Here is a 23,961-nt window from a genome sequence, read left to right as displayed (position 1 = left end):
AACATTGAGCATAAAATGTTATGTTAAAGGTACATATTGGATGAGGGACTGTGATGCTAGGTGAAAGGCATATTACAGGTGTGTACCTGTTTTCTGAAAATTGTGCTTATGCCCTGTTGGGGTAATCTGACTCTGTTGTCATGATCAGACCACTTTCTGGTGATCCATTCTCTAGATTTGATTGATTGATTGAGTGAGTGAGTGAGTCATTCATTCATTCATTCATTCATTCATTCACAATATTTTTACTCTGCTTTTCTCCTTAAAAAGGATCCAAAGTGGCTTACATCATTAAATGACAATTAAAAACTAAAAACAGTGTGTATACAAAACAAATACCAGATGAAAATTGTCAATAAAATCAACACCAAAAACATATTCAAAACAACAAGGCTTTTGGAATGGCCTGAAAGACTTTTTGTTTGATACATTTGTCTCACTATGGAAGAAGTCTTTATCTCAGTGTGGAGAGATGATGCAAGCAGACCCTTGACAGAATCACACCATATATTGATATGGGACAATGGATTCTTCAGATATAGATAATCAAAACTGAATCTACTTCACAGTACCACCTGTGATAAATCCCTCTGAAGCATGATAGAGTTAAGTGCAATATCTGCCAAGGGAAGCAGATATTGCATGGGAGATTTTTATGCATATCTGTTTTGGCACACATATTCAGACAGGTGTTTGTAGTACTGTATTTATATTGAGGCCTGCTTCATATACATTCTGTGGCAGAAAGCCTCCTTCAGCTGCAAGGCGCCTGTCATGTGTGGTCTGTTTAAAAGAAGATATGACTAGCAAGGTTCTGCTTCACAGAACATTAAAAATGTGTGAGTAAACCTCAGAGATAAACTAAGCTAAACCAAATACACATATGCTCAAAAGCTGCAGTGGTTTGAACACACATTAAAAGCCATACTTTGGGAGAATACTATGGCTTATTACTTCATGTTTGAATTAATGGGCCTTTATTTCTTAACAAAATCCAGTGTGTAGATTTTTTTTTCCATTTGTTCCCTAGCCTCCATATGTATACTGAAAATATGGAAAGAGAAGATTGCCAGGCTTGCTGGCCCACCCCCCAGGCTATAAATAAGTGTGAAAAGCCCCAGCCCAGGACCTTGGATGGCTACTGCCAGTCCAAGTAAACAAAACTTGGTCGGATGGATGGATGGATGCAGTGATTTGATATAAGGCAGCTTCCCATGTTTCATCAAGGAACAGTCTGCTTCAGACATGAAACTGTGAGTTTCAAGGGTAGCTCTACAAGAAGAAAGAACAAGAGGCCAACTCAGGAAGCTGATCAGAGGTATCATTAGGGGATAGGAAACTGTTAGTTCTTTATTACATTTTAATTATATTTCCCTAGTAACACAAGAGAGGTGACGTGGGATTGCCACCTCACGTATCAAAATCACTTGGATGTCTTTGTTTACTGAGCACCTTGACTTGCGCGGGGTTTCGGCATCATTGACTCTGCTGCCTCAGGGAGTAAGATGTTTTGGGCCCACTCGACTCTCACAACCCCTCGACAAGTGTGTTATAAATGTGGTAATGAGTAACAAGTGGCTGGTATTCTTATTTCTTCAAATTTATGAGTTTCAGACTGTAAGGACCGCTAAACCTTTATTGTCAATCTATACCTGAACGTTTAGAGAATAGAAATGGAAAGAATATTCTCTAAATCCCTCTTTCTCATTAGTTTTTGACACAGGAAAACATGTCAATAAGAAATGTTCTATCTAAGACAGTTAGATAACTGGACTAAGGTTTGAATAAAAAAAGAAAGAGAATGTGTAGGACAATGACTGAATTCGAAGAAATTATTAAGAAAAGAGAAGAGATGAAAGATCATTACCAAAGAAAAGGGATAATAATTGCAATATATAAGATGTTACTTGAAGATGAATATAAAACAACAGTATGAAAACAGGTATGTCAAGGACACTTTAACAAAAAAATTAAGGAAGTAATGTGGAATGGGGGAAAGAATAAAGAAAGAATAATGAAAGAATAAAGAATAATGAAAAACATGTCAGTGAGAGTAAAGGAAAATTGCTACGAAGTTACATGGAGATGCTACTTAACAGCAGCAAAATTGCATATGATGAATAAAGAGGTACCACCTCTATGTTGGAGATGTAAGAAGGGAAAAGGAACGTATTATCATATGTGGTGGACATGTGTAGAAAAACAAAAGGAATGGAAAATGGTATTTAGTGAAATAAAAGAAATTATAGGGATAAATATAGAAAAATGTCCAAGGATAGTTTTGTTAAACATAGTTAGAAATGGCCAAATAGAAAACGGGATAAAGGAACTGATTATATGTATTCACGAAGGCTTTCACAGCCGGGATCTAATGGTTGTTGTGGGTTTTTCGGGCTCTTTGGCCGTGTTCTGAAGGTTGTTCTTCCTAACGTTTTGCCAGTCTCTGTGGCCAGCATCTTCAGAGGACAGCACTCTGTACTCTGGTGTAGTTGGCTTGGGAGTGGAGTCTTTTATGGCTGTGAGATAGGATTTAGTCTTTTTCTGTAAATGGGTGATTAGTGTGTCTTGTTGTGGGTGTATTGTTGTGCTAAGGAGGAGAGATTATCAGTCACTGTGACTGATGGGTGTCATTAGCTGGTCTTTTGTGTGTAGTGATCTGTGATCCTTGTGGCTGGGTAGAGTTCGTTGACCTGAGGGCGGAGGGTAATATAGCACAAATGTGTTGTGGGGAATATATGTGTTATTTATATTGTAATTTTAATAAATAAAACTAATATATATAAAGAAATGTTCAAGCCTCACAAGAATCTTCATTTCTAACTGAGGCTGCAGTCACACTGGCGATAAGAATCACATTTAAGTGCCATGTAAGTCAATTTAAATGTTATTGTTCACACAACGCAAGGATGAAATTGATTTACGTATATGGGCTGCAAAGTAAGTTTTTTTCAACTGGCCAGCAGGAGCTTTTTAAAATACTTTGCTTCTAAAATTAATTCAATTCAATGTGATTTTGTGGAAATGAGTCAATTTCAGCAGAGTAGACTCCAAAATGGGTTTAAGTTGCCAAAAATAAATTGATTTCCATTCAGCAAATGTGAACGCAGCCACCAGCTGAAATACCATGTGACTTGAACCTGATTTTTAAAAAATATATATTTTTCCTACCTTTAAGGCCCCTGTCTGTTATGCAAGTATCTCTTCCCTTTGAAAAATAAAACACTTAACATACAGCAACCGTAGGAGGACTGTTTTGTTGTTAAGTAAGATGTACACAAGCCACCTAGTGCTTCACACTCTTAAACAAAGCAGCAGACATTATGGTTTGAGGCAACTGGCACACAAAATTGACTCCATGCCCGAACTGCCCAAAAAAGGGAGCTGTGGACAAGAGCTATTTTTTGCTTCCCCAAAAGGAGAGGCCAGCAAGGAAGTATTATATGATGCAAAGCACCAAGAAGCACAAGTTGCGGGTGGGCAGCAAAGCCTTATATGCTGATGCTGCTTCCAGAGCTCCCTCTTAGTGGCAAGGGGTCCCAGAAGGCAGGGTTCCTGATTGCAGGTGCGCTCTGTAAATGCATTTATCTTAACCTTTGGACAAAGGCTCCACTGACTTCTGGGTGGAAGAATTTGCAGCATTTTTTAAATCTAAAGTGGAGGCCATCCGCCGGGACCTCTCTCCTTTTTAAAATACAGTGAGTCGAGCAGAGATGTCCAGCGCTCTGTCTTGCCCGGTGATTTTCAATCACTTTCAGCCTGTGATGCCGGATACCGTGGACAAGGCGCTTGATCGCTGTCTTGCCACCACCTCCTCCCTTGACGAAATTGGCAATTATAGGCCCGTCACCAATGTTTCTTTCATCAGCAAAGTAGTCGAGAGCATGGTGGCTGACCAGCTCCAGGCGCACTTGGATGAAACAGATGCCCTGGATCCGTTTCAGTCGGGCTTCAGACTGCGCCACGGTACAGAGACGGCATTGGTCGCCCTGTATGATGACCTCCTGAGGGAGGCTGACAGGGGCAAAGTGTTTCTGTGGGTCCTCCTTGACATCTCAGCAGACTTTGATACTGTCGACCACGGTATCCTCCTGGTGAGGTTCTCTGAGCTGGGAATTGGTGGCCAGGCATTTGCCTGGCTCCATTCTTACTTGGAGGATCATCCCCAGAGAGTACAGGGGAGAGTGTATCGGCTCCGTGGAGTCTCAAATGCGGGGTTCCACAGGGGTCGATTATCTCCCCAATGTTGTTTAACATCTATATGAGGCCGCTGGGAGAGGTCATTAGGGGGTGTGGGGCTTTGTGTCACCAGTATGCTGACAACACCCAGCTCTACATCTCCTTTTCACCGACTGCAGGAGATGCCGTTCTGTCCCTTCAGCGCTGCCTGGACGCTGTACTGCAATGGATGCAGGAAAATGGGCTGAGGCTGAACCCGGACAAGATGGAGGTTCTGAGGGTGGGCGCTCCCACAGTAGGTGGTTTGGGAAACTCTCTCTCTTTTTTTGGGGGGGTGACTCTTGCCACCAAGAGTGGGGTCCGCAGCTTGGGGATCCATCTGGACCTGATGCTCACTATGGAAGCGCAGGTGGCATTGGTGGTCCGCCCCGTCGCTGGGTATTTTTAAGACCCATCTAAAAACATGGATGTTTAAGCAGGCCTTCCCTCCAGATACCACCTAATCTTTCTCTCTTCTTTATTTATTTTCTGTCTTTTTGCCATCTTGGAGAATTTATTTTTATTGTTCATTGTTTATAATTTGATGTTTATTCTTGTAGATTTTTATTTTGTTATATGTATATGTTACATGTATTTTACCTGCCTGGAAGCCGCCTAGGGTGGCCGTATTGACCAGATAGGCGGGGTACAAATAGAATAAATAAATAAATAAATAAATAAATAAATGAATGAATGAATGAATGAATGAATGAATGAATGAATAAATAAATAAATAAATAAATAAATAAATAAATAAATAAATAAATAAATAAATAAATAAATCTGGTAGGAATTTCCACACTTCCACTACCCTTTTACACCTCTTGAGACCTTCAGGCAGAATCCCCAGATAGGGTTGTTGTCTCTTTAAACAGCTCCATCTACTCTTCCTTGTTTCTGGAGATAGGCATGAACCACTGGCTCAAGAGTTTGGCACAGTTTGTGTGCCAACCGAACAGCTGATCCACAGTTCGGTGCCCCAGGACCTACAGCAGGCATCCACTCAGCGCCTGCACCCCACCTGACCTCCTCTGGGCCAATCCCTAGTTACTTCACAGTATGCTTCCAATTGTTTCAAAAGCAAAAATGTGATGGCATCTTCCCTTTGTCAAATAGAATATTAACTGCACAATACAGGGACCTGTCTTGTTTTGCACATGCTCCAATGCACTGTGTATGACTAAAACGAAACCATTATGTCATTTTTTCCAAGAAAGCGAGAGGTGGCCTTTCTCTCTCTGAAACAGCTTTATATGGCCTCAGGATAGAAACACAATAGTCCAAATCCTGTTCTTTAGTTATCCGAAAGGCATAACTTTTGGAGGTGAACTGCCTCAAGGTAAGAAATCTCTGTAGACGTTATATGTTGCACACCAAATTGCACAACTTGGTAGGGAACTGATAATGTCTATGGGATTGAATCCAGGACCCATTCATGTTACAAAGTAAGTGTCTTAACACTGAGATACAGAATGAAAGGTGCATAAAATCATGCTATGGAATATCGGTAAGGAATGGAATCTATTATAATTATTCTACGTCTGAAACATGAGCATGGAAAGAAACAAGCAACCCCATCTTGAGAAATAAAACCTTAGTACAAAAATTTATGGAGCATCTGCCATGGAGAAAGCATGTCCTGTTCTCAGAATGTGCAAGCTATTTTACCATGTTACATTTGTTGATATATTTCAATGATAACATTTAATAGACTTTTGGCAGTGTATCCTGGAACAAGATAAGTACACAACTTTTATTGTTTGTTTTTCTTCTATCCTTCTTTATAGACCTATAAAAGATTTTCATCAGCCCACAGTTTTCCTTTTTTAAGCCATCACTTTTGTGTGCATAATAATGCTTCTGAGGGACAAGGAGGAAATTACCTAAATCCAAAGTTAGTCTAAACTCACATAGACATATTGAACCAATTAAACTTGTATTGAGTATTGATGGACAAATTTCCCACTGACTCAGTGGGTCTACTCTAGTTGGGACAGTAGTAGGCATCCTTCAGTCTCAAGAGACTATGGTAACGTACTCTGAACAGAGGTCTTGGAACAGCATCTAGTGTGGCTGAGAAGGCCAATACGAGAGTGACAAACCCTTCCACACTGAAGACAAATAAAATCTGTCCCCTGTCCAGCTCTGGTTTCCACACTGCTTATTTGCCTCGGCCTGCTGGACAAGTGTCTCTTCAAATTGGGAGAGGCCATGCTGCACCATTTGCCTCCAGGCTAAATGCTCAGATGTCAAGGTTTCCCATCTGTTGAGGTCCATTCCTAAGGCCTTCAGATCTCGCTTGCAGATATCCTTGTATCGCAGCTGTGGTCTCCCTCTGGGGCGATTTCCCTGCACTAATTCTCCATATAGGAGATCTTTTGGAAACTGACCATCAGCCATTCTCACGACATGCCCAACCCAACGTAGACGTCGCTGTTTCAGTAATGTATACATGCTAAACATTCCAGCTCAATCTAGGACTACTCTATTTGGAAGTTTGTCCTGCCAGGTGATACCAAAAATGTGTCAGAGACAATGCATATGGAAGGTGTTCAGCTTCCTCTCCTGCCGTGCACAAAGGGCCCAGGACTCACTGCAGTACAGGAGTGTGCTCAGGACACAGGCTGTATAGATCTGGATCTTGGTTTATGCCATCAGCTTCTTATTAAGCCATACTCTCTTTGTGAGTCTAGAGAACGTGGTAGCTGCATTGCCAATGTGTTTATCCAGCTCGGGGGTGGGAGAGTTGGGACAAACTGTTGGATTTAGGCCACAGCATTTGAGAGGAGGTTCTGTCTACCCTGCTATCAGCAAGCAGTCCACTAAACAACCTTGAAATAATGCAGCTCTGGGTATGGGGGGAAATGTTTTAGCCCTCCTTTATAAGAATAATTCTGTGCCATCAAGTTGATTCTGATTCATGGTGACTCAGGGTTTTCTGAGTAGAGAGTATTCAGAAGTAGCTTACCATTTCTTGTTTCCAGGGGTACTTTGAGACTCTGCAGCTTGCCCAGGGTTACACAGGATGATTCTTCTCCCAGGAGACAAGGGGGAATCAAACTCCCAACCTCTGGCTCTGTAGCCAGGTACCCAATTCACTGTAACATTCAACCATCTGTGATCTGTGAATAGGTGGATGTTGTTTGTTTGTTTGTTTGTTTGTTTGTTTGTTTGTTTGTTTGTTTGTTTGTTTGTTTGTTTGTTTGTTTGGGAAGGAAGGAAGGAAGGAAGGAAGGAAGGAAGGAAGGAAGGAAGGAAGGAAGGAAGGAAGGAAGGAAGGAAGGAAGGAAGGAAGGAAGGAAGGAAGGAAGGAAGGAAGGAAAGGAAGGCAGCAGGCTATTTTCATACCTCCCCACTCTGTACACCTTCAATCTGAAAGTCTTGTGTGTCTTTCTTGGCAACTGACAAAGACAATTCTAGTAGATTAAAATGAGAATAGCTGCTATGAATGGGTAATATTACAAAAGCAAGTACTGTACGGGTTGTTGTTTTTTTGCTGGGATGTTTTCATATCAAACAAACAAAAAACCAGCAACCAAGAGAATACTGTATATAGATTTTCACCAAACATCTGCCTGATTGAGAAACACTGAATTGTGAGAGCAGCTGAAGTAGCCACACCCACAGATATGCTATTCAGCAATCTATTATTTTAGTAACAGAGATGAATTCAAGAAAACACAACCCACTCCCTCCCTCCTCCCTCTCTCCTCATCTCTCCCATTCTTCTTCTAAGAAAACAAGGCTATAGATGGCTGGACTTCAAAGGGCTTTGGAATGTCTGGAGCAACGGAGGATGCAGGGAAAAATGGATGTCCTCCAGCTCAATGCAAGCATTTAATTACTTCCTCACATACAGTTAGAAGATTTGCTCCATTTTTTTAAAAAAGGACATTCTTTCAATGTATAGAACAGATTTTTCTCCATATTTACAAATGGAAATAGTATAAGGATTAATTTTGATACTGAAGAGTTTCCACAGATAGAATGGACCAGTTTCCCCAGCATTCTGTGAACCCATTCTTGTTCCAAAGTTACACAAATATTTGGAAACTAGTCCTCATTTATCTCAAATTCCCTCCTGTTTTCTCTGACTACCCCTCCCCCATGCATTGTCTAATAGATCAAGCGTGAAATACTTGACTTCTAACTACAAATCAACATATGATAACACAAACACAGAAGTTAGTTATTTTTTTGTTTCCTGGTTTGAAATCCAAAAGGAGAAAGAAAGAGAAAGCGAATGAAGGACTAATAGGTCAGCACATGCTAGAGTCATTGGACCTCCCTGCCTGCCACTGCCACGACTGCCATGCCGCCACCCACCGCTGCTGCCATTTTCAGAGGCAGCAAGCCCAGCTTCCATGCCAGGAGCCAGCCTGCCACCTCCACCCACATATGTGCCAGCCAGCTAATAGGTTGTCTCTGTGCATGTGCTGGCCTATCAGTTGGCTGATGCATGTGTGGGTGGAGGACGCAGGCTGGCTCCTGGAAGGGAAGCCGGGCCTGCTGCCTCTGAAAATGGTGGCAGCAGGCAGTGGTGGCAGCAGGTAGACTGGTGGCAGTGGCAGGCAGTGGCAGAAGATGGCTGTGGCGATGGCAGCTAGGCCCACCACAGGAACTTGGCAACACAACTTGGACAAATGGGTCTGAGTCACGAGTTGAGTCACAAGCCCCCTCCCATACACCCGAGTTGAGTCCAAGTCAAGTACCCATCCCTTCTCGGAAGCATGTGTTGTTTGTTTGTTTGTTTGTTTGTTTTTGGTTGGAAAGTGAGGTATCATACTCAGCTGCAAGAAGGTAATTTAATTTAAATTGCTTGTGAAAATCAATTTATTTTGAATCATTTGGCATACAGGAACGCCTCTGTCAGTGTAAATTGTGTCTGTAGGGTTTTCTTCTCACTGATGTATCTTCTGTGCTCCTTGTCTTTCTCCAATCCTCTGTGTGTGTGTGTGTGTGTGTGTGTGTGTGTTTCTGTGTGTGTGTGTCCCTTCTTCACAAGCCTAGAAGTACCAATCTAGTGAACATGTCTCTGATCAAGTTTCAGCTCCAGCTCCTTTCTCTGTGCCTGTGTGCCTCCCTCCTTGGCAAGCCTAGTTAATCCAGGCAAAATATCTTTAGTCACTCTGTGTGTATCTGTGTGTGCATGTCTGTGTCTCTCTGTCTGTCTTCCTCCTTCACAACCTAGTCAATATCTGTGGTCAGTTTCAGCTCTGGCTCTCTTACTCCCTCTCCTCCAACATCTCTCCCTCCCTGCTCATGTGTGGAGGTAAACCTTTTGTGAAGGGAACCCCGGCCAATCTGCTTGTTCACAGGGTAGCAATGTGACTGGCTGTGTGGTGTATGTAGTCAGCCTATCCTGGAGCCTGAAGGGGGAGGGGGCTAGAGGGCTGGAGTAATGAAAGAGAGAGGAGACTTGAAGTTTTGAAGGAGAAAATAAAATAAAATATAAGAGTTATGATGAAAACGGAGAATATAGAATTGAGCAAATGTTAAAGCTAGGAAGAAAGATAAGGAAATTGCATGTATGAATTATCTTAATTGGTTGTTGTAGCTGAAAAAAACAACTCAGGCTCAATTTTGTTTCCAGCCTAATGTTCCTATGTACAGTAATTTTCACTTTTTAGCCACAGTTCTGGTGTGGTTAATCACTGTTGTCAGACATGCTACTGGAAAGATGTTTTAAAATAGGACAGGCCTGGGTTCAGGCTGGTCACACTCCTATTTTAGTGTTTTTCCTATCTATCATTCTGTGCTAGCACTATGCCAGATTGCAAGAAATAAAAACATTTTAAAATTATTAAAAATAACACCACAGCAACAATAGCTAATGGCTGTGAGATGTAGCCAGCATGAGAGTTGGTGGGCATAGGACAAAAATTCAAATGCAATCATTCTAAAAGCTATTGCAGCTCCCTCAACTGATATACAAGACAATTTAAAACACATTAATTTTTTTCTGAAGCGGACACACACTGATGCAAAAACCACATAACTTTAATGTGACTTTAAATCAAATTTCAAAGCCCTGATTCATCACTCAGTTTATTCAGTTAGTGTAACCGTGCCCTAACTCTTTTAATACTGCACAGAAGAATCTCACTTCTGAATATTTTATACCTTCGAAACACTAAGACAATCCAGAATGACACAAGCAGTAGTGCTGCAAGATGAAATTGCCAGGTCAGAAGACACTCAGCAAAGAATAAAAACAAACAACAATGTAGCTAATAAAATTACTGGATTAAAATTGAAAGGACATTGGTGTATATACGTTCAATGACAATAAATTGAATTGAATTGAATCTAGTTGCCCATGTGCATGAAGGCAAGAGGAAACTCTGATGCTTCATGACACAAATACCTGTGATATGGAATATGAGAATTATGAATCAAGGCAAACTCAAACCTATTATATGGCTGTAATCAGTTTCTTTAAGCGAACAAGAATGGAAATTTGGGAGAAAATCCAAGAACAGGTCACCCATGACTCATCTGCTTTGGGCCTTGGTCACATGGGATACAAGCCCTCTGAGAGTTTGTGCATGGCCAGTGAAGGAGTACTTACTCCCTTACCATTGTTTGTATTTGACTATGTTTATATATTCCCTTAAAGCATTCTGCAGAAAGCACAGGAATCCTCCTCTTTGACTGAGCTTTCCAAATGTAAAACAATGTTTGAAAAAGGTCAATACCATTAGCTTTGAAGCACAGATTTGTAAGTAAGGTCACAATGCACATTTTATAAGTAGGAATGGGTGAGGATTTTGTTTCATCTCAATTTTTTTCCAAGTAAAAAGAATTTAATATGTAGGCATGGGGGGGGGGGACAAGATTTGCCCACCTAAGTAGAGAACATTGAATGTCTAGCTTTGGATCCCTATTAGCGATTTTTGTGGTAATGCTGAATTAGGCTTGCCACTTTTTCTTACCTACCCTTCATCATTAACAGCTACGTGGTGGCAGGTATAACATAATCTTGTCCATATCGATAACTCTACACGTTGAATTTGCCCAATGCAGATGGGCAAAATTTTTGTTTGGTTCATTTTTTATGAGAAGCTACTTACATTCAAAATGTCTTCAAAAAGTGATAGAAAGTACACTTGAGTCTAAAAATTTTGATATGTGAGAGAGCAAAACTGACAGGTACTCTGCTTCTAAGGAAATGAGGAATCCTCCAGTCCAGGGATTCCCAACCTTGGGCCCCCAGATGTTCCTGGACTAAAACTCCCAGAAGCCTTCACTACCAGCTGTGCTGCCAACGATTTCTGGGAGGTGCAGTCCAAGAAGGGGAAAACACTGCTCTAGCTGAAAGCCTGTAATTCAAAAAGGGTCTTCATTAGAGATGGGCACAAACCACCAGTTCAGCAGTTTCTACTGGTTTGAAGAATGGCCAAACAAGTGTTCCATAGTTTAGCAAACCCCCCTCCCCCAAGCAGGCACCCACTCAGAGACAGTGCCTGGAGGAGGTGGGGCAGGGAAGCCGTAACGCTGTTTCTGGGTGGCCACGCACTGGAGATGGTGGGGCACCAAACCAAAGAACACCTGTTCGGCCATCCAATGAACCACCGGTTCATGCCCACCTCTAGTCTTTATATTCAGGATGGAAAGAACTGGGGAAAATTCAAATGTGGATGAAACTAAAAGTGGCAAGAATTTTCTATCTTGGCCCAAGGCTTTGAGTACTTCACTCTTTTAAAAGTCTGGGTTCCACTTCAAGTGCAGAACTAAGATTGCCCCTGCTTCTTCTCTTCCTCTTCATCTGAGAGGCTGCCTGCATGCATGTACAGGCACTTGAGAATGTGGGGCACATCATGGATTTCCTGCACCACCTTCGAAACAAATATATGCAAAATGTACTTATAAACACTGTCCACTGAGCCTGCTGGCAAGTGCAGGTGAGGACAGGACGAATGACCAGGCATTAAAGCCACCACACCCAGTAAAATCAAACTTTCTCTTCTTTTGGCACTACGTATCCTGAGATTCGTTTCTCTGCCTGAAGTAAAGCAACTCCCTAAGATTTTAGCTGGCATTTTGAGACCTGGCAACCCTACATCTTCTTCTTTTTAATGCCAATGTGTTCCAAGCATGGTGGAAGGCTCACCCCACATTTTAGGGTGAGACACCTCTTCTCTGATTACGAGTTGCCTATACATAGCAGGCAAGTACAACATGGCCCTCCCCTTACTGGTGGGAATAGTGATGTTAAGAAATTTATTTTAAATCACACACGTGCCTAGTGTAAGGAGCACCATTTTGGATTAACTTGCCGTGTAAGATATTAAGAAAACGTATAAGCATCAAGTCTTGACGTTTTTACTAACATAAGGAAAGGAATGTGTTGTTAAAAGAAATAAGGAAAAGAAGAATGGAGTGACAGCGAAGAGAGAGAAGCCTCAGCAAATTGCAACGAGGTCAGCTATACTTGCCAGATGAGCAAGGCAAATAAGGCCAGTAATATGTGACTAGTCAGGCATATAAATACTAGTGCACATCTGCAAATTCCAAGACACATTGTTTGGATACTAACCCATGTGTCCTCCTTCATTTTGCAGAATCAGTAATTTAAAAGTCCCTTAGCAATGGTAATTCTCTTTCATTTCCACCTTGTAAGTAATTGGGAACTGGCCTACCAATATGTTCAAACTGTTCATTTTTGCAACAGTGGTACCCAAGTTCAAGTTTATTGTATTAGCTAAAAGCCGTCACAATTGTTTAAAATACAAATATGATCAAATAAAATCATGATAAAATCACAGACATATTTCCTTGGAGCAAATGGCGGAGAACAGAAGCCTACTCCCAACAACACAGTATCCTATTGCCAGCATAGAAATTTGTCAACACAGTGGCAGCATTCCCATTCATTCTGTGGCATTCGTGGGGCTTCCCCCCCCCCCACTGATTTGAACTATTTGAATTTATCATGCCTGTATTTGAGTCCAGAGGCATGAGAGCTATTGTTGCTGGAGGTACTGGGATAAAGCCAAACCTTAATGCCCTCCCCTTTGGTTTATCTCCTGCACCTTAAATTTTGCCCAGTTCACCCTTTTCCCCCTCCTCCAAATCTTGCCTCACCAGCCATCTGTAGCACACTCTCATTATATTACACTAGCCAAGACTTAGTGACTCATTTCACAGCATCACAATATTCATTTTTTAGAAGTTTTCCTCTTCCCTTTTTCTGCTCACTGTAAACAGTGAACTGGCTACACAAACATACATACTAGTCTGTGCTCCAGAAACAATGGAAAGAACTCTGAAAAGAGGCATAATTCAACCGTTGTACAGAATGAGTCTCCATGCAGGAAAAGTCTTCTCTATGCTAGGATCCATTCAGGAATGCCGGATTCTGTCCTTGGTAATCTGTGTGTGGCTTTATCTCCCCTCTCCTCCGAGTCCTCACCAATAAACCCTTCCTCATCACATCATTTTCTTCTCCAGAGTCATGAAAATGGAAGTACATGGCAACCGTTTCCTTTGCATTTGATTTGTCCATATGGAGCTCATTTGCATGCCACTGCCATTGGAAAGGAAACACATGGGAAGAGATTCAAGGAGGATACACGCCAGAGACCCAAGTGAGTCTGTTTATATGGGCCAATGAAGCTACCTTGGCCTGGAAGACAATGCCAAATTCATTCTGGCATTTTGCCATTGCACCCATTCCAGTATGTATAGCCAACGGCTGCCCAAGGCAGGCCAACACAACATAAAGCCCAAGAACATATCTCTTTGTACCTCCAAGGGAAATGGCAAATCCCTGTTGCTGTCAAAAGCCCATTCTAATATTTCTGTGGAACTGACAGTGCTGCATAGCATCTTCTAATGTTCAGCCAAGACCAGAGGTTAGGAAATTCAGCCTTTTGAACTACAACTCCCAGTAACCCTCAACCAACAGGACAGCTGGGAGTTGTTGTTTCAAAAATACTTTTCCCAAGACATGCCTGAGCCCATCAAATATGTGGATGGGACAAGTATTTGCATCACCCTCATTTCAACTTCAAAATAAAATCATATACATTAGAATTTAGCAATTATATAACTATATAGCCAATGTATTTTCATATGCATTGCAAAAACAGTATATAGTGTCATTAGGAAACCATGGGGGTAAAACAGTTCTCTGCAAAGGTATAATAAAACAATAAACAAGACTGCAGGCTTCTTCCTGAAGGAATTTCAAAGGATTATCATTTGGAAAAGAATTTTAAAGGAACATCCTGAAGAAAGGAATTTCCTTTAGGAAAGAGCTTCAAAGGAATACCAATTTAGATTGCTCATTTTATGGCCCTTTGTGCATTTCCTATATAGCCATGTACTCTTTTTGTTTATGTAGACTTTACACTCTCACGTCTTTATTCATGGCCAGCACGAATAAACACTTTCCTAAACCTTCAAGATTACAAATTTGTAAGAGGAAAGTACTCCACAACTGTAGCTGCATTGTGATGTCTCTCCTCATGCACCTTGGAGAGTCCGAGCTAATTTCTTCAACCTGTTGCAGCCATATCACCATGCACATATATATACAGTATATGTGCATGGTGATATGGCTGTGGTATATATACAATACACCTTTATCCCCAATCTTTGGAAACTTCTTGCAGACTCTACTTGTAGCATGTGATTAGGTGACAGATAATGAGATAAAGATAATTTGTTCGTTCTTTTTGAAAACAAACTAAATAAGAAAAGTCAAAGTGTGACTATGCCTTAAAGAAATAGATGGGACGAACAGGAAAGAACAAATACAGTACAGATGTCAAAAATCATGAATAATAGCAAACGTTATACATACTGTGATCTCTGTCTCCCTCTAGTGGCCAGTTCTACTAATTCCATCATGGAAATGCATATTTCTGGGATTTTTCTTTTAATAGTTTTAATATTTTCAGATTGTGGATAAGTGAAACCATGGATTGTGGATAAGTGAAACTGCAAATACTGGTGTCCTACTGTACAGATTACAGGGAAGCTAGCAGTGACAAAAAGTAGAAAAATGGGAGAGGTAATGGGACAAAGAGACCTGTAAATGGGGGAAAGGAAACAGAAAAGGTACAAAAATGATAGAAGATGGGTGTAAGGAGGAGAAAACTACTTTTTCTAGTTCAGAAAATCTTTGAAGTTTGTTAATTGGGATATGTTGCTTTTACATTGGCCTAGGTCAGGTTGAAAACTTATGTGTGAGCTAGAAACCACAATGGTGAGAGGTATGTTTATTTAAACTGTAGTACATTATTTTCTGATGTTCATATTACTATACACAATAGCTTTTGGGAGGGCCCTGTGTCCTTATTGATCCACTTTTTGAGGTGTTTTAAGTGGCCACTTAGAGGCACATTCAGGTGAAAAAAAGATGGTAGCACAGACCTCTTCTGAGTCTGTGAAAAGGTCAACAGTGTGCCTCGAATTGATTGTGTTCTGCTCTTCTGGCACTGCCATAGTCCAACACAAATTATAGGTACTGTATTGATGCCACAAGTATGTGTGTCCTGCTTGACTGAATTGCCCCGGCTAGGTATACCCTCAACCAGGCATGTGCCCCAAAATCAGGAGACTGGAAACCAAGCCTGATCAGGGAAGACTGAAAGAACTGGGTATGTTTTGCCTTGAGAAAGGAAGACTGAGGGGGAGATACGATAGCACTTTTCAAATACTTGAAAGACTGTCATACAGAAGAGGGGCTTGATCATCCCGACATGCAGGGCATGTAATAATACATTCAAATTGCAGGAAACTAGATCTAATGTGAATATCAGGAAAAACTTATTAACTGTTAGAGTAGTATAGCAATAGAACCTATTACCCCAGGAGGTGGTGAGCGCTCCAATGCTGGAGGCATTAAAGAGCAAATTGGACAAAGATCTGTCATCTGTTTTGGATGCCTGCATGAAGCAGGGAGTTGGACTCAATGACCTTTCAACTCAAGGCCTCTTCTAACTCAATTATCCTATGATACTATGATTTCTAATTCATAATCCCCTGGAATTGTACTGGCAGTTACACAATGACATTCTGAACACAGCTATACCATTCTGGAAATGTTTTAGAGAGTAGAGGTAGGAGAACAAATGAATGCTCCTCTCTAGTACCAGAGTTGGAATCCTTTTTAATCAATGTGGGGACTAAACATGGGGAACATGTATCCTTCCAGATGCTGTTGAACCACAACTCCCATCAGCCCTAATCAACATAACCAATGCTGAAGGATCATGGGAAATGTGGCCCAACAACATTTTGAAGGCCCCCCATCTCCTCCCCTTCCGCATTTCACATTCATTTTTAACTGGGCCCATCACAATTCTACAATCAAGGTGCAGTTCAGTCGTAACGTTCCTGCTGACCAGTATTAATTCTTCCATCTTTTTCCTTTTCCCCTGAATCTGTCTCTGAGACAAAAAGGAGGGAAATTCTTGAAGTAATGTGTGAGACATGTTTTCCCTGGCCATTGGTACTGACTGGCTATTGACCTTGGCTACCAATGTACCTCCAGACATTCCTCCTTTTTATAGGGACCTGTCCTGAGAAGCACCATTTGGCACATCTCAAATGGGTCGTGTCTTTTTTTCCTCTCACTCCAAACAGGATGCACCAATGAGCAGAACTTGCTTTTCTGTTTATCAGGAACAAACAGTTCCGGGGAATGAATGTCCTGCATGCTAAGCAGCATTTGCAGGTGTTGATCGAAGCGAGGTTTACGTGAATGTTCCCAGAACATGGCTCATAAGGAATGGATATTAATGGCATTTACTTAGCTTTTTATGTAAAGCTCTGCAGAATATTAAACTTTTGGTGCTGGAGAATAAATCTTCCAATACCATCAATATTGGCCAAAGTATTATTTTGAAACAAACTCGTATGTGTTTTATGGAACATTTTGCAGCTTGAATAAAATCATCTCTCCAGGTTGTCGCATTTGCTCACTGCATTGGGTTGTCTCCTGTTTGTCACTAGGTTGTTTATGCCTAGCATGGCATAGCTGTGTTCAGAAGGATGTTCTCCACAAATGTTCGTGTGTTTCGTGAAATATTTTTGCAGCCTGGAAAAAAAATTGTCTATCTCTAAGGGTTACTGAATTTGCTCACTGCACTGGCTGGTCTCCTCTTTCGCCCCTAGGCTTCTTCTTCTGGCTGCTATTGTTTTTTTTTTTCTTCCCAGGAGGCTTTCAGAAGGGCTCCACTGGAAGAAAACAGATGGAAAGCTTTGGGCTGGAACAGAAAGCCAGCAGGGAGTTTTTCAGGAAATGCCCTGATTCCAAAGAAATGTAACAGAAAATTCACAGTTTTGCAATTCCACCATAACTGAATCCACATCTACTTAAATCTAATCTAAACCATTGAACTATTTATTTCCACTATGGGGTTATTAGGGAAGTTTTATGTTGACTTTTGGCCTGTCAGTTGAGCACAGAGCCAAGTACATTAATTTTTGGAGGCAGAGCCCTTTCACTTTGGCATTGAAAAGACAAAGACCCTTGTAGCATGTTAAAGAAAAAGACCAGGCCCACAGATGCAACCATTGGTGTCATTTTCAGTGGCAAATTGTTATAAGGGGGAAAAATCTGCATAGGCATTTCCTTTTGTACACTGAATCATGTGTTGTTATGTGCCAATCAAGTCACCTCAACATATGTATTTACTTTCTTTTTCTCTCCCTCTTGAGTTTTAAGTGAATCCCCAATCTTAAAAAAAACCCACACACTCCTTCTCTCTCTTCTCTCCCCCCCCCATGATAGGCATAGTGTTTGTTTTCTGTCTCCTGAGGAATTTTTACAAAAGAACCCTAAAACAACATAAGGCATAAATTATATAAGGCATCCAAGAGCCAATCAATATTTATGAAATTAATATTTCGTTCAATATTTCATTCTGTTTCCATATGTCTGATGAAGTGGATGTCTTCACAAAAGCTCACATTAAAATATAATTGTCTTTAAAGTTCCACATGTTTTTGTCTTGTCTTGTTTGGTTTGGTTTCTTTGCCTTTTGCCTGATGTGCCCTGACTTATGGCAGTCTTATGAATGAGCAGTCTCCAGAATGCCCTGTCCTCCACAGCCCTTGCTCAGCTTCTGCAGATTCAAGCTTGTCAATTCCTTTAGGGAGTCAGTGCATCTCATATTTGGTCTTCCTCTTTGCCTGCTGCCTCCCACCTTTCCTGACATTACATTGTCTTTTCCAGAGAGCCTTGCATTCTCATGATGTGCCCAAAGTAGGACAGCCTCAGCTTCAACATTTTTGCCTTCACAGATATAGTTCAGGTTTGGATGGGTCTTGAGTTGAGTGACATGACCGATATGCAATAAGAAATGCCTATGCCAGCTTCTCAACTTGCCAAAATTTACTGCTGAAAGATATGCCAGTGGTGTTATTCCAGCAGGCACAATGAACAGGATTTTGGCCAAGCAGCTTTAAAGACAAACTAACAGATGTGAGTGGCAAGACTTTATGTCACAGCAATTCAGTTTTCAAGGTTCTGCAGATGTGTTTGTTGTACTATTTCCCCCCCTCTTATTTTTCTTGCACTGCTATGAGACAACTAGGGATGGAGAGATCATTCTCTTCCTGGCCCATATCAGGTGCCCAAGTATTGAAGCATAAATGTCATCTCATTTCTGTAGACATTTTAACATCCATGCAAAAATGCATATTTAAATATTTTAGAATATCTTCTCAGAAAAATACACATTTTAAAATATATTTATTCCAAAATGCAATTTCATATTTTGGTATTTTATTTTGTTTTGCTTTTTGTTTGGATTGGGTTTGGGGGATTTTGGGGGGTGGGTGGGTGGTTTTCTTTCTTCCTTTGTTCGTTTTTGTCTAAAAATCATAGCAATACATTGACCAAAAGAAAGAAAGGATTCCCAAACCATTTCTGGAGATTGCTGACTCCTCTGTCATCCGTGTGGTGTATGTGTAGCTAAAATCTATCTGTTTCAGACACATGGACTGGTTTGCACAAGTGTGAAAGCGCCCAGCTTTGCAAAGCCTGATATGCTGTAACTTTCAAGCTGTCAGAGTTGGAGGCATTGTCTTCATCCCATCTGAGTTAAGCCACTGTCCCTGGGACTCCTTTCAAATACAACTGATCCCATGCCCATTCCATGCCCATGAGACATTTTACACATAAATGCAAAAAATGTATACACTAAAAGTACTAGATGTATAATAAAGTGGACACCTAGACATGCAAAGTGCACATAACAACGAGGAGCCTTTCTTTTGGGGTCTTGAATGTCATACAGGCAACCCAGCCCTATTTATGATTTAATATTAATCATACAGTTTATAGTCATAATCTGTGTGGTGGCGCTGCGGGCTAAACCGCAAAAGCCTGTGCTGCAGGGTCAGAAGATCAGCAATTGTAAGATCAAATCCACCTGACGGGATGCTTTGTCCCAGCTCCTCACCAACCTAGCAGTTCGAAAGCATGTAAATGCGAGTAGATAAATAGGTACCACCTCTGTGGGAAGATAAAATGGCGTTCCCTAGTCATGCTGGCTACGTGACAATGGAAACTATCTTTGGACAAGTGCTGGCTCTATGGCTTGAAAAATGGGATGAGCACCGCCCCCTAGAGGCGGACACAACTGGACTAAAAAAAGAAAAATGTCAAGGCGGACCTTTTACCTAGAAGTCAGGAAGCCTCTTTTGACAAGTGTTTTGATGATATGGAAACTTAAGCCCTGATGTTTGGCTACTTGGCTTGCGGCCCACTAGATTTCTCACCATCCCAAATCTTTTACCATCCGTGATTGCTGAGAATTGGTGGTATGTTCTGAGCAGAATGTAATCAGAGAAGGCCTGAGTTCAAATCTGTGCTCATTCATGGTGCTCATTACATGACTTCTGGAAACCTCTTTCCCTCCCCTGTTTAGCAGAATGCACCGCTCAAGCTCTGAAGGAAAAAGAGGAGGAACTAGTTATCTGTGGGAAATGAGGAAATAAATGTGGCCGAGAGCTGATTTTAATCCACTGGAGCAAAAGCACTGGATGCACCATTATTTTCAGCCACACCAGCAGAGTTGTTTCATAGATGACAACATGACTAAGCCGTATCTCACTCCTGTCCTCTGAGCTTTGGGTTGCCTTTTGAAGGTTTGCTTAGAGATAACCAGACAGCTATTAAGTGTGTGTGTGTGTGTGTGTGTGTGTGTGTGTGTGTGTGTGTGTGTGTGTGTGTGTGTGTGTGTGTGTGTGTGTGTGTGTGTGTGAGAGAGAGAGAGAGAGAGAGAGAGAGAGAGAGAGAGAGAAATCAATAGCCATTCCAAACAAATTGCAAACACACCAGATGGGCTGCTGTCAGCTGCATGTCAGGAAAATGCACTCAGATCAATTCCTCAAATCTTAAACACAAACACCATTTTCAATGCAAGGTCATGACATTGCTTCTTGCATAAAGACCCTGCCCTCTGTTTAAGTGTTGACTACATCCTGGGAAACATAACTTGGGGAAGAAGGAGAGAAAGTGTGTTCCAAGAATGACCTTCTAGCACTCTCCTGTTCAAAATCCCCAACTGCCATGGATGGTGAGGGAAATTTTTCAGGTTTCCGGGCTTTGCAGAAACCCGAGTCTTTGGTTAGCAGTTTCCATAAGCAGAGCTTGCTCTCCCCTTCCTTCATCTGGTCTGGAGGCTGCTTGGGACGGAGGTAGAGAGGCAACGCAAGTATATCCTATTCTTCTGCGGCAACTGTTCCATTGATTTTATTTTCCCCTCCAGTGATCCATGTGTCATTTTAATGACCTCTGAGCCACTATAATTTTCCATCTTATGACCAGGAATGACAACAGACATAATGGCTCTCAGAAATTTATGTGCGTTGGGTTTCTTCTTGGGTGGCCAGATATAAATAACTATACAAGAGGGCTACTGTTACAACATTGGGAGCAGCTCTCTCCACAAACACACAGGAATGGTACTAACTGCAATCAATAGAGGTTTCCCATTCCCTTCAGTAATCAGAAGAGGTTTCTCATTCCCTTCTTCTAGGACCACCTTGGGACTATGCAGCTTGCCCAGGACTACACAGGCTGGCTCTTGTTCCAGGAGGCACAGTGGGAAATCAAATCAAATTCTTACCTATCCCTAGTCATGATGTGTACCTTTAGAAATCATTGTTGCCACGTAAAATAAAGTTGCAGGAAAAAGTAGGATAGAAGAACCTGTCCTACCTTTCCTTCTATACCTTTAACAAAGTTTTAGATGCACACAAAGCTTTTTGGGGCATGTAATTAGTTTAACTAAATAATCATCATCATGTACCATCAAGGCAACCCTTTTTAGGTTTTTCCAGTTTGAGAGTACTAGAAGCGGTTTACCATTCCCTTCTTCTGAGGGTATCCTGGAACAGTGCAGCTGGCCCAAGGGCACACAGGCTGGTTCTATTCAAAGGAAGCACAGTAGGGAATCAAACTCCCAATATTGTGCTCTGCAGCCAGATACCTAAACCACTGGGTTATCCAGCCAAAGAGGCATCAGAAAGACAAATAAGTGGGTGCTGGTTGGGTAGCTCAGTAAGTTGTTTGCCTGACTACAGAACCATAAGATGGATGTTCAGTTCCCCACTATGTCTTCGGGGAGAAGATCCAGCCTGTATAGCCTTGGCTGCATAGCTGCAGCACTCGCAGAAGAAGAAACTCAATAGGCTACTTCTTAATACTCCGCACTTATAAAACTCTGGAAAGGGTTCACATAAGTTAGAATCAAATTCACAGCACATTACTATTATGTTGCACTTTTTATTTCTCAGCATTGCTGGTGCACCAATGTGCACCTAAAATTTTTGTTGTTGCTGCTACTGGTGGTATTGCTGTTATTGTTGTTGCCATTATACACAGCCCACCAAATATTTAGTTCTTTGAATACCAGGTCATTCCCAAGGGCCTAGGATATTCACATGCAAAACAGCCTTCTGCAGCTGGTGTATCATGGTCTCATTTATGCCTAGAGTACAAAATTTATTTTCTAGGTCTTTTGGTATTGTATATAAAGCACCAATTACAACTAGAGCACTTTTAGTTTTCTGTAGGACCTGTCCATACTGTGAACTTTGGTGTGATCTGGCCAGTGCGTAAAATGTCCTTATCTTCAGTGCAATCTATTTTAACTGTCCATGAAGACATGAACTATTTTGCATCTCAATGAATCATCTCAAAAAGATGGCATGCTCTAGCTCTGTGCTAGAAAGATATGGGCCAGCTCTTAAAGGGGAAGAAAGGATTGTTTTAAGCAAAAGCAGAAGCAGGCAAGGTATTTTTCTCCCCCATGCCAAACAGCAGCCAATGTGGACAGGCTTTATTGCCATAATTGCTCGATCTCAATCTGCTACACCTTTATATTGAGCAATATTTTCAAATTCCTTCTCTTTCACAATGATGACAATTAGAACAAATTAAGCCCAAAACTCACTTTAGAAATAAAAGTTACTAAACTGAAGCTATCATATTTTGGGTACCTCATGAAAAGACAAATTCAGTGAAAAAGACAATAATGCTGAGAAAAGTTGATGGCATCTGGAAAAGAGGAAGATCAAATAACAGATGGATTGACTCCCTAAAGAAACCACAGGCCGATCCTTGCGAGATCTGAGCCAGGCTGTTGACGTTAGTTCATTTTGTACATCACTGATTCAAGGGTCGCCAAGAACTGTACATAGCAAAGTTCATTAAACACAATCATTTGCTAATTGCTTTGCAGATCAAAGTGCAATTAGAGACAAACACTTTGGTCAGACTCAAAAGCGGTTAAATCAGGTATAATGTATGGCTCCAATCTAATTATTTTAAACATGACTAAAAGGGCCTCTTCTTCAGTTCACCATTACTTTAACCCTCTTCTGTGATAATTAGTAATTTGTTCCCTAAAATTAATCAACTTACATACTGCTACAAGTGGCATAATCACGCAAGTAACTAGCACTTAAGTTTCCAAACAGGCAAGCAAATAGATGAATTTTCATATGATGAGGGGAGGGAAATCCTGAAGCTAACAGTGCAACAGGAGCATACCATATACCGGTATACCGAGAGGAAGCTGCATTTAAAATGGTATCACCAATCATTATAAGCTTTTTCAAAAGGTGACCCCTCAGTTATGTCACAAATCCATTCCTTCTGCACTAAATGGTGCACATGAAAGAAAATATTCCTGTCAGTAGTCCTTCATCAACAGTGCTTAGCAGCTCTTGACCTGAGGATGACTGTGTGTTGACCTTTTTTTTTCACCTATCTACATTTCTAAAATCTGAATGAAGTGGTATTTTCTGGCATCCTGTCACTAGTGACTGCATGGAACTTGATTAGCTTGCATTGCACTGAAACATCAGGGTTGAAAGCTGCAAAAGATAATGGGATATGTAGATAAACTGTGTAAAATTCAAATTAACACATCTCTTAATTCTAATCTGCCAGATATGGGAACAAAACATGACTGAACATGAATACGCAAGTCTTGCTCCAGCATTCCTGACAACTGCATAATTTTTGTGGTTGTTAGCTGTCTAGGTAGAAGCATGCATGTGATTAAGATTAAGGACAAGCCTTTCTCATTTTAACAAAAGACTCAAAACATGAAATAGATTCTCTTTGCCTCTAAATCACAAAGGATTCATGATTCATGATTCCACAAAATACAGGTACACAAAATATTCATGTTCCCACTTTCATGTAAACTTTCTTGTACACTTTGTCAAATTGCCTGAGAAATTTTCCATCCAATGGCATTGCAATGGCTG

This window comes from Pogona vitticeps, chromosome 1 (assembly GCF_051106095.1).
Source record: "Pogona vitticeps strain Pit_001003342236 chromosome 1, PviZW2.1, whole genome shotgun sequence".
Classification (NCBI taxonomy): Eukaryota; Metazoa; Chordata; class Lepidosauria; order Squamata; family Agamidae; genus Pogona; species Pogona vitticeps.
This window is presented reverse-complemented; position numbering follows the sequence as displayed.